General features: G+C 43.7%; 1 long non-coding RNA gene across 1 annotated transcript; it reads left to right on the forward strand.

The window, feature by feature from the left end:
- Positions 1 to 1,746: 1,746 nt before the first annotated feature.
- Positions 1,747 to 5,066, forward strand: LOC307181165. The gene is made up of 3 exons (XR_013826055.1): positions 1,747 to 1,905; positions 3,403 to 3,488; positions 4,982 to 5,066. It is a non-coding gene; the product is annotated as an uncharacterized lncRNA (long non-coding RNA).
- The last annotated feature ends 8,235 nt before the right edge of the window (positions 5,067 to 13,301 follow it).

Below are 13,301 nucleotides of genomic sequence, written 5' to 3' on the forward strand. Positions count from 1 at the left end.
TTCGTTGAGCAAGGAGTAGCTCTTGTCTATTCCATATTTGGCTTAAGGAACTTTATCTGTGCTCATTTCAATCTCTGGTTTTATGCAGCACCCCAACTCACCTTTCCCCTTAAGCAAGCATAAGTTGGTTTTCTAAATTTGAGACCCTGTTCTGTTTTGGAATGCAGTTCCTGTGTAGCCAAGTTTACATTCCGTGTATTAGTGATATCTTATGATGTTTCTTTTTCTGTGTGACTTATTTCAGTTAGAATCATCGTACCTGAGTCCACTCCTTATGCTGCTACGGGCCTGATGACATAGATGTCATTGCTGAGTGATACTGCATTGTACGTAAGTACCACAAGTTCTTTATCCATTTTTCAATTTCTGTGATATTGAACTTGTACGGTAAACGAGGTTCTTGTAAACGGAGGCGTCCCAAACTTTGGGGTGGCTGTGTCTTTTTGATTTTAATTTCCCTAAGCTATAAGACCATAAGTGGAAGTGCCCTAGGCTCTGTTGCTTTGTTTTTTAGATGTTTCAGGAAACACCATACACTTCTCCTGAGTGTCTGTTGGCAATTTACATCCCGCCCATCAGCATAACAAGGCTCCCAGTTCTCCATGGCCTGTCCTGCCTTTCTGGATTTTACACTTTTTTCAGATGGCCCTTTTGACCGGGGGGAAGTGAGACTTCATTGTAGTGCAGATTTCCTTTGCAAGTTTGCTTGGTTGGCCAAAAAGGGCGTATGCGTTTTTTCCTGAATATATTCAGGAAAAAACGCATACGCCCTTTTTGGCCAAGTGCATCATTGTGGACGTTCTGCCTCTTTTCCTATGCTTTCAATGCAATTCCAGTCTACCTCCTGAAATCGGTTTCCTGCAATTCTGCCCCGCTTTCAAGTCCTCTTGGCAGCCTTACTTCAGTCTATTTTTGGACGATAGCTGTCATTTATAACTCTGCAGGTTTGTGAATTACAGTGCCCCTGAGCTCCTTTCTTCAACTCGCTTTCTTGTGACCTGGCCGCAACACTGCAGGATGTCTTCAGGCCCTAATCTGGTTCTGGTACGGCACACTGAGCCTTTGGTTAATTCCTCTTCCTGGTGGGAAATGAGAGTTAAATTTGCCCATCCAGACACCTCCAGCTAGTCTCTCATTGGTTCTCGCTATTCCTGTTCATCTTCCACAGAAATTGCAAACTGGGCCAAACAGGAGGTTAAAGGGACTGACTCTCCAAGTCGGGAGAGTGTTAGTAAAGCGTCTGGAATGTTGCACCCGAGTACCAGGGGAGGAAAACTGAGACATATTTGAACACGTCTCCCGTTCACATGGTTGATCATACTTGGGTTCCACATGCATGTTTTAGCTGAAGGAAGAATACCTTAAACCTGGAGAGTTAAGACCCGTGTAATGGGTACCATGCAATATGACTTCAAAGGGTCTTCATTTGCTCACCGAACCTCTCCAATCCTATCACTGCTGCGTTTATGCCCCTGTACACATGCTTGATTCTGTTTCAGAGACATAGCAATCCATAGGTTGTAAGATACTTACTAGTCAGGTACATTCTTAGGCGTTTAATATGCGGTGTTGAGTCCATTTCGTTGAGCAAGGAGTAGCTCTTGTCTATTCCATATTTGGCTTAAGGAACTTTATCTGTGCTCATTTCAATCTCTGGTTTTATGCAGCACCCCAATTCACCTTTACCCTTAAGCAAGCATAAGTTGGTTTTCTAAATTTGAGACCCTGTTCTGTTCTGTAATTCAGTTCCTGTGTAGCCAAGTTTACATTCCGTGTATTACTGATATCTTATGATGTTTCTTTTTCTGTGTGACTTATTTCAGTTAGAATCATCATACCTGAATTCACTCATTGTGCTGCTAAGGGCCTTGTGACACAGATTTCATTGCTGAGTGATATTGCTTTGTAAGTAAATACCACAACTTCTTTATCCATTTTTCACTTTCTGCGATGTTGAACTTGTACTGTAAACGAGGTTCTTGTAAACAGAGCCTTTCGAAACTTTGGGGTGGCTGTGTCTTTTTGATTTTAATTTCCCTAAGCTATAGGACCATAAGTGGAAGTGCCCTAGGCTCTGTTGCTTTGTTTTTTAGATGTTTCAGGAAACACCATACACTTCACCCCAGTGGCTGTTGGCAATTTACATCCCGCCCATCAGCATAACAAGGCTCCCAGTTCTCCATGGCCTGTCCTGCCTTTCTGGATTTTACACTTTTTTCAGATGGCCCTTTTGACCGGGGGGAAGTGAGACTTCATTGTAGTGCAGATTTCCATTGCAAGCTTGCTTGGTTGGCCAAAAAGGGCGTATGCGTTTTTTCCTGAATATATTCAGGAAAAAACGCATACGCCCTTTTTGGCCAAGTGCATCATTGTGGACGTTCTGCCTCTTTTCCTATGCTTTCAATGCAATTGCAGTCTACCTCCTGAAATCGGTTTCCTGCAATTCTGCCCCGCTTTCAAGTCCTCTTGGCAGCCTTACTTCAGTCTATTTTTGGACGATAGCTGTCATTTATAACTCTGCAGGTTTGTGAATTACAGTGCCCCTGAGCTCGTTTCTTCAACTCGCTTTCTTGTGACCTGGCCGCAACACCACAGGTTGGCTTCAGGCCCTAATCTGGTTCCGGCCCGGCATGCTGAGCCTTTGGTTAATTCCTCTTCCTGGTGGGAAATGAGAGTTAAATTTGCCCGTCCAGACACCTCCAGCTAGCCTCTCATTGGTTCTCGCTATTCCTGTTCAACTTCCGCAGAAATTGCAAACTGGGCCAAACAGGAGGTTAAAGGGACTGACTCTCCAAGTCGGGAGAGTGTTAGTAAAGCGTCTGGAATGTTGCACCCGAGTACCAGGGGAGGAAAACTGAGACATATTTGAACACGTCTCCCGTTCACATGGCTGATCATACTCTGGGTTCCACATGCATGTTTTAGCTGAAGGAAGAATACCTTAAACCTGGAGAGTTGAGACCCGTGTAATGGGTACCATGCAATATGACTTCAAAGGGTCTTCATTTGCTCACCTAACCTCTCCAATCCTATCACTGCTGCGTTTATGCCCCTGTACACACGCTTGATTCTCTTTTGGAGACATAGCAATCCATAGGTTTTAAGATACTTACTAGTCAGGTACATTCTTAGGCGTTTAATATGGGGTGTTGAGTCCATTTCGTTGAGCAGGAGTAGCTCTTGTCTATTCCATATTTGGCTTAAGGAACTTTATCTGTGCTCATTTCAATCTCTGGTTTTATGCAGCACCCCAACTCACCTTTCCCCTTAAGCAAGCATAAGTTGGTTTTCGAAATTTGAGACCCTGTTCTGTTTTGGAATGCAGTTCCTGTGTAGCCAAGTTTACATTCCGTGTATTACTGATATCTTATGATGTTTCTTTTTCTGTGTGACTTATTTCAGTTAGAATCATCGTACCTGAATCCACTCATTATGCTGCTACGGGCCTGATGACATAGATTGCATTGCTGAGTGATACTGCATTGTACGTAAGTACCAAAAGTTCTTTATCCATTTTTCACTTTCTGTGATATTGAACTTGTACAGTAACCGAGGTTCTTGTAAATGGAGGCGTCCCAAACTTTGGGGTGGCTGTGTCTTTTTGATTTTAATTTCCCTAAGCTATAGGACCATAAGTGGAAGTGCCCTAGGCTCTGTTGCTTTGTTTTTTAGATGTTTCAGGAAACACCATACACTTCTCCCGAGTGGTTGTTGGCAATTTACATCCCGCCCATCAGCATAACAAGGCTCCCAGTTCTCCATGGCCTGTCCTGCCTTTCTGCATTTTACACTTTTTTCAGATGGCCCTTTTTACCGGGGGGAAGTGAGACTTCATTGTAGTGCAGATTTCCTTTGCAAGCTTGCTTGGTTGGCCAAAAAGGGCGTATGCGTTTTTTCCTGAATATATTCAGGAAAAAACGCATACGCCCTTTTTGGCCAAGTGCATCATTGTGGACGTTCGGCCTCTTTTCCTATGCTTTCAATGCAATTCCAGTCTACCTCCTGAAATCGGTTTCCTGCAATTCTGCCCTGCTTTCAAGTCCTCTTGGCAGCCTTACTTCAGTCTATTTTTGGACGATAGCTGTCATTTATAACTCTGCAGGTTTGTGAATTACAGTGCCCCTGAGCTCCTTTCTTCAACTCGCTTTCTTGTGAGCTGGCCGCAACACCGCAGGATGGCTTCAGGCCCTAATCTGGTTCCGGCACGGCACACTGAGCCTTTGGTTATTTCCTCTTCCTGGTGGGAAATGAGAGTTAAATTTGCCCGTCCAGACACCTCCAGCTAGCCTCTCATTGGTTCTCGCTATTCCTGTTCATCTTCCGCAGAAATTTTAAACTGGGCCAAACAGGAGGTTAAAGGCGCTGACTCTCCAAGTGGGGAGAGTGTTAGTAAAGCGTCTGGAATGTTGCACCCGAGTACCAGGGGAGGAAAACTGAGACATATTTGAACACGTCTGCCGTTCACATGGTTGATCATACTTGGGTTCCACATGCATGTTTTAGCTGAAGGAAGAATACCTTAAACCTGGAGAGTTAAGACCCGTGTAATGGGTACCATGCAATATGACTTCAAAGGGTCTTCATTTGCTTACCGAACCTCTCCAATCCTATCACTGCTGCGTTTATGCCCCTGTACACATGCTTGATTCTCTTTCGGAGACATAGCAATCCATAGGTTTTAAGATACTTACTAGTCAGGTACATTCTTAGGCGTTTAATATGCAGTGTTGAGTCCATTTCGTTGAGCAAGGAGTAGCTCTTGTCTATTCCATATTTGGCTTAAGGAACTTTATCTGTGCTCATTTCAATCTCTGGTTTTATGCATCACCCCAACTCACCTTTACCCTTAAGCAAGCATAAGTTGGTTTTTTAAATTTGAGACCCTGTTCTGTTCTGTAATTCAGTTCCTGTGTAGCCAAGTTTACATTCCGTGTATTACTGATATCTTATGATGTTTCTTTTTCTGTGTGACTTATTTCAGTTAGAATCATCATACCTGAATCCACTCATTGTGCTGCTCTGGGCCTGATGACACAGATTTCATTGCTGAGTGATATTGCTTTGTAAGTAAATACCACATCTTCTTTATCCATTTTTCACTTTCTGCGATGTTGAACTTGTACTGTAAACGAGGTTCTTGTAAACAGAGCCGTTCCAAACTTTGGGGTGGCTGTGTCTTTTTGATTTTAATTTCCCTAAGCTATAGGACCATAAGTGGAAGTGCCCTAGGTTCTGTTGCTTTGTTTTTTAGATGTTTCAGGAAACACCATACACTTCTCCCGAGTGGTTGTTGGCAATTTACATCCCGCCCATCAGCATAACAAGGCTCCCAGTTCTCCATGGCCTGTCCTGCCTTTCTGGATTTTACACTTTTTTCAGAGGGCCCTTTTGATCGGGGGGAAGTGAGACTTCATTGTAGTGCAGATTTCCTTTGCAAGCTTGCTTGGTTGGCCAAAAAGGGCGTATGCGTTTTTTCCTGAATATATTCAGGAAAAAACGCATACGCCCTTTTTGGCCAAGTGCATCATTGTGTACGTTCTGCCTCTTTTCCTATGCTTTCAATGCAATTCCAGTCTACCTCCTGAAATCGGTTTCCTGCAATTCTGCCCCGCTTTCAAGTCCTCTTGGCAGCCTTACTTCAGTCTATTTTTGGACGAGAGCTGTCATTTATAACTCTGCAGGTTTGTGAATTACAGTGCCCCTGAGCTCCTTTCTTCAACTCGCTTTCTTGTGACCTGGCCGCAACACCGCAGGATGGCTTCAGGCCCTAATCTGGTTCCGGCACGGCACACTGAGCCTTTGGTTATTTCCTCTTCCTGGTGGGAAATGAGAGTTAAATTTGCCCGTCCAGACACCTCCAGCTAGCCTCTCATTGGTTCTCGCTATTCCTGTTCATCTTCCGCAGAAATTGCAAACTGGGCCAAACAGGAGGTTAAAGGCGCTGACTCTCCAAGTGGGGAGAGTGTTAGTAAAGCGTCTGGAATGTTGCACCCGAGTACCAGGGGAGGAAAACTGAGACATATTTGAACACGTCTCCCGATCACATGGTTGATCATACTTGGGTTCCACATGCATGTTTTAGCTGAAGGAAGAATACCTAAAACCTGGGTAGTTGAAACCCGTGGAATGGGTACCATGCAATATGACTTCAAAGGGTCTTCATTTGCTCACCGAACCTCTCCAATCCTATCACTGCTGCGTTTATGCCCCTGTACACACGCTTGATTCTCTTTTGGAGACATAGCAATCCATAGGTTTTAAGATACTTACTAGTCAGGTACATTCTTAGGCGTTTAATATGGGGTGTTGAGTCCATTTCGTTGAGCAAGGAGTAGCTCTTGTCTATTCCATATTTGGCTTAAGGAACTTTATCTGTGCTCATTTCAATCTCTGGTTTTATGCAGCACCCCAACTCACCTTTCCCCTTAAGCAAGCATAAGTTGGTTTTCTAAATTTGAGACCCTGTTCTGTTTTGGAATGCAGTTCCTGTGTAGCCAAGTTTACATTCTGTGTATTAGTGATATCTTATGATGTTTCTTTTTCTGTGTGATTTATTTCAGTTAGAATCATCGTACCTGAATCCACTCATTATGCTGCTACGGGCCTGATGACATAGATTTCATTGCTGAGTGATACTGCATTGTACGTAAGTACCACAAGTTCTTTATCCATTTTTCACTTTCTGTGATATTGAACTTGTACGGTAAACGAGGTTCTTGTAAACGGAGGCGTCCCAAACTTTGGGGTCGCTGTGTCTTTTTGATTTTAATTTCCCTAAGCTATAGGACCATAAGTGGAAGTGCCCTAGGCTCTGTTGCTTTGTTTTTTAGATGTTTCAGGAAACACCATACACTTCTCCCGAGTGTCTGTTGGCAATTTACATCCCGCCCATCAGCATAACAAGGCTCCCAGTTCTCCATGGCCTGTCCTGCCTTTCTGGATTTTACACTTTTTTCAGATGGCCCTTTTGACCGGGGTGAAGTGAGACTTCATTGTAGTGCAGATTTCCTTTGCAAGTTTGCTTGGTTGGCCAAAAAGGGCGTATGCGTTTTTTCCTGAATATATTCAGGAAAAAACGCATACGCCCTTTTTGGCCAAGTGCATCATTGTGGACGTTCTGCCTCTTTTCCTATGCTTTCAATGCAATTCCAGTCTACCTCCTGAAATCGGTTTCCTGCAATTCTGCCCCGCTTTCAAGTCCTCTTGGCAGCCTTACTTCAGTCTATTTTTGGACGATAGCTGTCATTTATAACTCTGCAGGTTTGTGAATTACAGTGCCCCTGAGCTCCTTTCTTCAACTCGCTTTCTTGTGACCTGGCCGCAACACCGCAGGATGTCTTCAGGCCCTAATCTGGTTCTGGCATGGCACGCTGAGCCTTTGGTTAATTCCTCTTCCTGGTGGGAAATGAGAGTTAAATTTGCCCATCCAGACACCTCCAGCTAGTCTCTCATTGGTTCTCGCTATTCCTGTTCATCTTCCGCAGAAATTGCAAACTGGGCCAAACAGGAGGTTAAAGGGACTGAGTCTCCAAGTGGGGAGAGTGTTAGTAAAGCGTCTGGAATGTTGCACCCGAGTACCAGGGTACGAAAACTGAGACATATTTGAACACGTCTCCCGATCACATGGTTGATCATACTGTAGGTTCCATATGCATGTTTTAGCTGAAGGAAGAATACCTTAAACCTGGGTAGTTGAAACACGTGGAATGGGTACCATGCAATATGACTTCAAAGGGTCTTCATTTGCTCACGAACCTCTCCAATCCTATCACTGCTGCGTTTATGCCCCTGTACACATGCTTGATTCTCTTTCGGAGACATAGCAATCTATAGGTTTTAAGATACTTACTAGTCAGGTACATTCTTAGGCGTTTAATATGCGGTGTTGAGTCCATTTCGTTGAGCAAGGAGTAGCTCTTGTCTATTCCATATTTGGCTTAAGGAACTTTATCTGTACTCATTTCAATCTCTGGTTTTATGCAGCACCCCAACTCACCTTTCCCCTTAAGCAAGCATAAGTTGGTTTTCTAAATTTGAGACCCTGTTCTGTTCTGTAATTCAGTTCCTGTGTAGCCAACTTTACATTCCGTGTATTACTGATATCTTATGATGTTTCTTTTTCTGTGTGACTTATTTCAGTTAGAATCATCATACCTGAATCCACTCATTGTGCTGCTAAGGGCCTGATGTACATAGATTTCATTGCTGAGTGATATTGCTTTGTTAGTGAATACCACAACTTCTTTATCCATTTTTCACTTTCTGCGATGTTGAACTTGTACTGTAAACGAGGTTCTTGTAAACAGAGCCGTTCCAAACTTTGGGGTGGCTGTGTCTTTTTGATTTTAATTTCCCTAAGCTATAGGACCATAAGTGGCAGTGCCCTAGGCTCTGTTGCTTTGTTTTCTAGATGTTTCAGGAAACACCATACACTTCTACCGAGTGGTTGTTGGCAATTTACATCCCGCCCATCAGCATAACAAGGCTCCCAGTTCTCCATGGCCTGTCCTGCCTTTCTGGATTTTACACTTTTTTCAGATGGCCCTTTTGACCGGGGGGAAGTGAGACTTCATTGTAGTGCAGATTTCCTTTGCAAGCTTGCTTGGTTGGCCAAAAAGGGCGTATGCGTTTTTTCCTGAATATATTCAGGAAAAAACGCATACGCCCTTTTTGGCCAAGTGCATCATTGTGGACGTTCTGCCTCTTTTCCTATGCTTTCAATGCAATTCCAGTCTACCTCCTGAAATCGGTTTCCTGCAATTCTGCCCCGCTTTCAAGTCCTCTTGGCAGCCTTACTTCAGTCTATTTTTGGACGATAGCTGTCATTTATAACTCTGCAGGTTTGTGAATTACAGTGCCCCTGAGCTCCTTTCTTCAACTCGCTTTCTTGTGACCTGGCCGCAACACCGCAGGATGGCTTCAGGCCCTAATCTGGTTCCGGCCCGGCATGCTGAGCCTTTGGTTAATTCCTCTTCCTGGTGGGAAATGAGAGTTAAATTTGCCCGTCCAGACACCTGCAGCTAGCCTCTCATTGGTTCTCGCTATGCCTGTTCATCTTCCGCAGAAATTGCAAACTGGGCCAAACAGGAGGTTAAAGGGACTGACTCTCCAAGTGGGGAGAGTGTTAGTAAAGCGTCTGGAATGTTGCACCCGAGTACCAGGGGAGGAAAACTGAGACATATTTGAACACATCTCCCGTTCACATGGTTGATCATACTTGGGTTCCACATGCATGTTTTAGCTGAAGGAAGAATACCTTAAACCTGGAGAGTTAAGACCCGTGTAATGGGTACCATGCAATATGACTTCAAAGGGTCTTCATTTGCTCACGAACCTCTCCAATCCTATCACTGCTGCGTTTATGCCCTTGTACACATGCTTGATTCTCTTTCGGAGACATAGCAATGCATAGGTTTTAAGATACTTACTAGTCAGGTACATTCTTAGGCATTTAATATGCGGTGTTGAGTCCATTTCTTTGAGCAAGGAGTAGCTCTTGTCTATTCCATATTTGGCTTAAGGATCTTTATCTGTGCTCATTTCAATCTCTGGTTTTAGGCAGCACCCCAACTCACCTTTCCCCTTAAGCAAGCATAAGTTGGTTTTCTAAATTTGAGACCCTGTTCTGTTCTGTAATTCAGTTCCTGTGTAGCCAAGTTTACATTCCGTGTATTACTGATATCTTATGATGTTTCTTTTTCTGTGTGACTTATTTCAGTTAGAATCATCATACCTGAATCCACTCATTGTGCTACTAAGGGCCTGATGACACAGATTTCATTGCTGAGTGATATTGCTTTGTAAGTAAATACCGCAAATTTTTTATCCATTTTTCACTTTCTGCGATGTTGAACTTGTACTGTAAACGAGGTTCTTGTAAACAGAGCCGTTCCAAACTTTGGGGTGGCTGTGTCTTTTTGATTTTAATTTCCCTAAGCTATAGGACCATAAGTGGCAGTGCCCTAGGCTCTGTTGCTTTGTTTTTTAGATGTTTCAGGAAACACCATACACTTCTCCCTAGTGTTTGTTGGCAATTTACATCCCGCCCTTCAGCATAACAAGGCTCCCAGTTCTCCAGGGCCTGTCCTGCCTTTCTGCATTTTACACTTTTTTCAGATGGCCCTTTTGACCGGGGTGAAGTGAGACTTCATTGTAGTGCAGATTTCCTTTGCAAGCTTGCTTGGTTGGCCAAAAAGGACGTATGCGTTTTTTCCTGAATATATTCAGGAAAAAACGCATACGCCCTTTTTGGCCAAGTGCATCATTGTGGACCTTAGGCCTCTTTTCCTATGCTTTCAATGCAATTCCAGTCTACCTCCTGAAATCGGTTTCCTGCAATTGTGCCCTGCTTTGAAGTCCTCTTGGCAGCCTTACTTCAGTCTATTTTTGGACGATAGCTGTCATTTATAACTCTGCAGGTTTGTGAATTACAGTGCCCCTGAGCTCCTTTCTTCAACTCGCTTTCTTGTGAGCTGGCCGCAACACCGCAGGATGGCTTCAGGCCCTAATCTGGTTCCGGCACGGCTCCCTGAGCCTTTGGTTAATTCCTCTTCCTGGTGGGAAATGAGAGTTAAATTTGCCCGTCCAGACACCTCCAGCTAGTCTCTCATTGGTTCTCGCTATTCCTGTTCATCTTCCGCAGAAATTGCAAACTGGGCCAAACAGGAGGTTAAAGGGACTGACTCTCCAAGTCGGGAGAGTGTTAGTAAAGCGTCTGGAATATTGCACCCGAGTACCAGGGTACGAAAACTGAGACATATTTGAACATGTCTCCCGATCACATGGTTGATCATACTCTAGGTTCCACATGCATGTTTTAGCTGAAGGAAGAATACCTTAAACCTGGGTAGTTGAAACCCGTGTAATGGGTACCCTGCAATATGACTTCAAAGGGTCTTCATTTGCTCACTGAACATCTCCAATCCTATCACTGCTGCGTTTATGCCCCTGTACACATGCTTGATTCTCTTTCAGAGACATAGCAATCCATAGGTTTTAAGATACTTACTAGTCAGGTACATTCTTAGGCGTTTAATATGCGGTGTTGAGTCCATTTCGTTGAGCAAGGAGTAGCTCTTGTCTATTCCATATTTGGCTTAAGGAACTTTATCTGTGCTCATTTCAATCTCTGGTTTTATGCAGCACCCCAACTCACCTTTCCCCTTAAGCAAGCATAAGTTCGTTTTCTAAATTTGAGACCCTGTTCTATTCTGTAATTCAGTTCCTGTGTAGCCAAGTTTCCATTCCGTGTATTACCGATATCTTATGATGTTTCTTTTTCTGTGTGACTTATTTCAGTTAGAATCATCATACCTGAATCCACTCATTGTGCTGCTATGGGCCTGATGACACAGATTTCATTGCTGAGTGATATTGCTTTGTTAGTGAATACCACAACTTCTTTATCCATTTTTCACTTTCTGGGATATTGAACTTGTACGGTAAACGAGGTTCTTGTAAACAGAGGCGTCCCAAACTTTGGGGTGGCTGTGTCTTTTTGATTTTAATTTCCCTAAGCTATAGGACCATAAGTGGAAGTGCCCTAGGCTCTGTTGCTTTGTTTTTTAGATGTTTCAGGAAACACCATACACTTCTCCCGAGTGTCTGTTGGCAATTTACATCCCGCCCATCAGCATAACAAGGCTCCCAGTTCTCCATGGCCTGTCCTGCCTTTCTGGATTTTACACTTTTTTCAGATGGCCCTTTTGACCGGGGTGAAGTGAGACTTCATTGTAGTGCAGATTTCCTTTGCAAGTTTGCTTGGTTGGCCAAAAAGGGCGTATGCGTTTTTTCCTGAATATATTCAGGAAAAAACGCATACGCCCTTTTTGGCCAAGTGCATCATTGTGGACGTTCTGCCTCTTTTCCTATGCTTTCAATGCAATTCCAGTCTACCTCCTGAAATCGGTTTCCTGCAATTCTGCCCCGCTTTCAAGTCCTCTTGGCAGCCTTACTTCAGTCTATTTTTGGACGATAGCTGTCATTTATAACTCTGCAGGTTTGTGAATTACAGTGCCCCTGAGCTCCTTTCTTCAACTCGCTTTCTTGTGACCTGGCCGCAACACCGCAGGATGTCTTCAGGCCCTAATCTGATTCTGGCATGGCACGCTGAGCCTTTGGTTAATTCCTCTTCCTGGTGGGAAATGAGAGTTAAATTTGCCCATCCAGACACCTCCAGCTAGTCTCTCATTGGTTCTCGCTATTCCTGTTCATCTTCCGCAGAAATTGCAAACTGGGCCAAACAGGAGGTTAAAGGGACTGAGTCTCCAAGTGGGGAGAGTGTTAGTAAAGCGTCTGGAATGTTGCACCCGAGTACCAGGGTACGAAAACTGAGACATATTTGAACACGTCTCCCGATCACATGGTTGATCATACTGTAGGTTCCATATGCATGTTTTAGCTGAAGGAAGAATACCTTAAACCTGGGTAGTTGAAACACGTGGAATGGGTACCATGCAATATGACTTCAAAGGGTCTTCATTTGCTCACGAACCTCTCCAATCCTATCACTGCTGCGTTTATGCCCCTGTACACATGCTTGATTCTCTTTCGGAGACATAGCAATCTATAGGTTTTAAGATACTTACTAGTCAGGTACATTCTTAGGCGTTTAATATGCGGTGTTGAGTCCATTTCGTTGAGCAAGGAGTAGCTCTTGTCTATTCCATATTTGGCTTAAGGAACTTTATCTGTACTCATTTCAATCTCTGGTTTTATGCAGCACCCCAACTCACCTTTCCCCTTAAGCAAGCATAAGTTGGTTTTCTAAATTTGAGACCCTGTTCTGTTCTGTAATTCAGTTCCTGTGTAGCCAACTTTACATTCCGTGTATTACTGATATCTTATGATGTTTCTTTTTCTGTGTGACTTATTTCAGTTAGAATCATCATACCTGAATCCACTCATTGTGCTGCTAAGGGCCTGATGTACATAGATTTCATTGCTGAGTGATATTGCTTTGTTAGTGAATACCACAACTTCTTTATCCATTTTTCACTTTCTGCGATGTTGAACTTGTACTGTAAACGAGGTTCTTGTAAACAGAGCCGTTCCAAACTTTGGGGTGGCTGTGTCTTTTTGATTTTAATTTCCCTAAGCTATAGGACCATAAGTGGCAGTGCCCTAGGCTCTGTTGCTTTGTTTTCTAGATGTTTCAGGAAACACCATACACTTCTCCCGAGTGGTTGTTGGCAATTTACATCCCGCCCATCAGCATAACAAGGCTCCCAGTTCTCCATGGCCTGTCCTGCCTTTCTGGATTTTACACTTTTTTCAGATGGCCCTTTTGACCGGGGGGAAGT

The sequence above is a fragment of the Stenella coeruleoalba genome (genome assembly GCF_951394435.1).
Source record: "Stenella coeruleoalba genome assembly, contig: scaffold_131, whole genome shotgun sequence".
NCBI classification, from domain to species: Eukaryota; Metazoa; Chordata; class Mammalia; order Artiodactyla; family Delphinidae; genus Stenella; species Stenella coeruleoalba.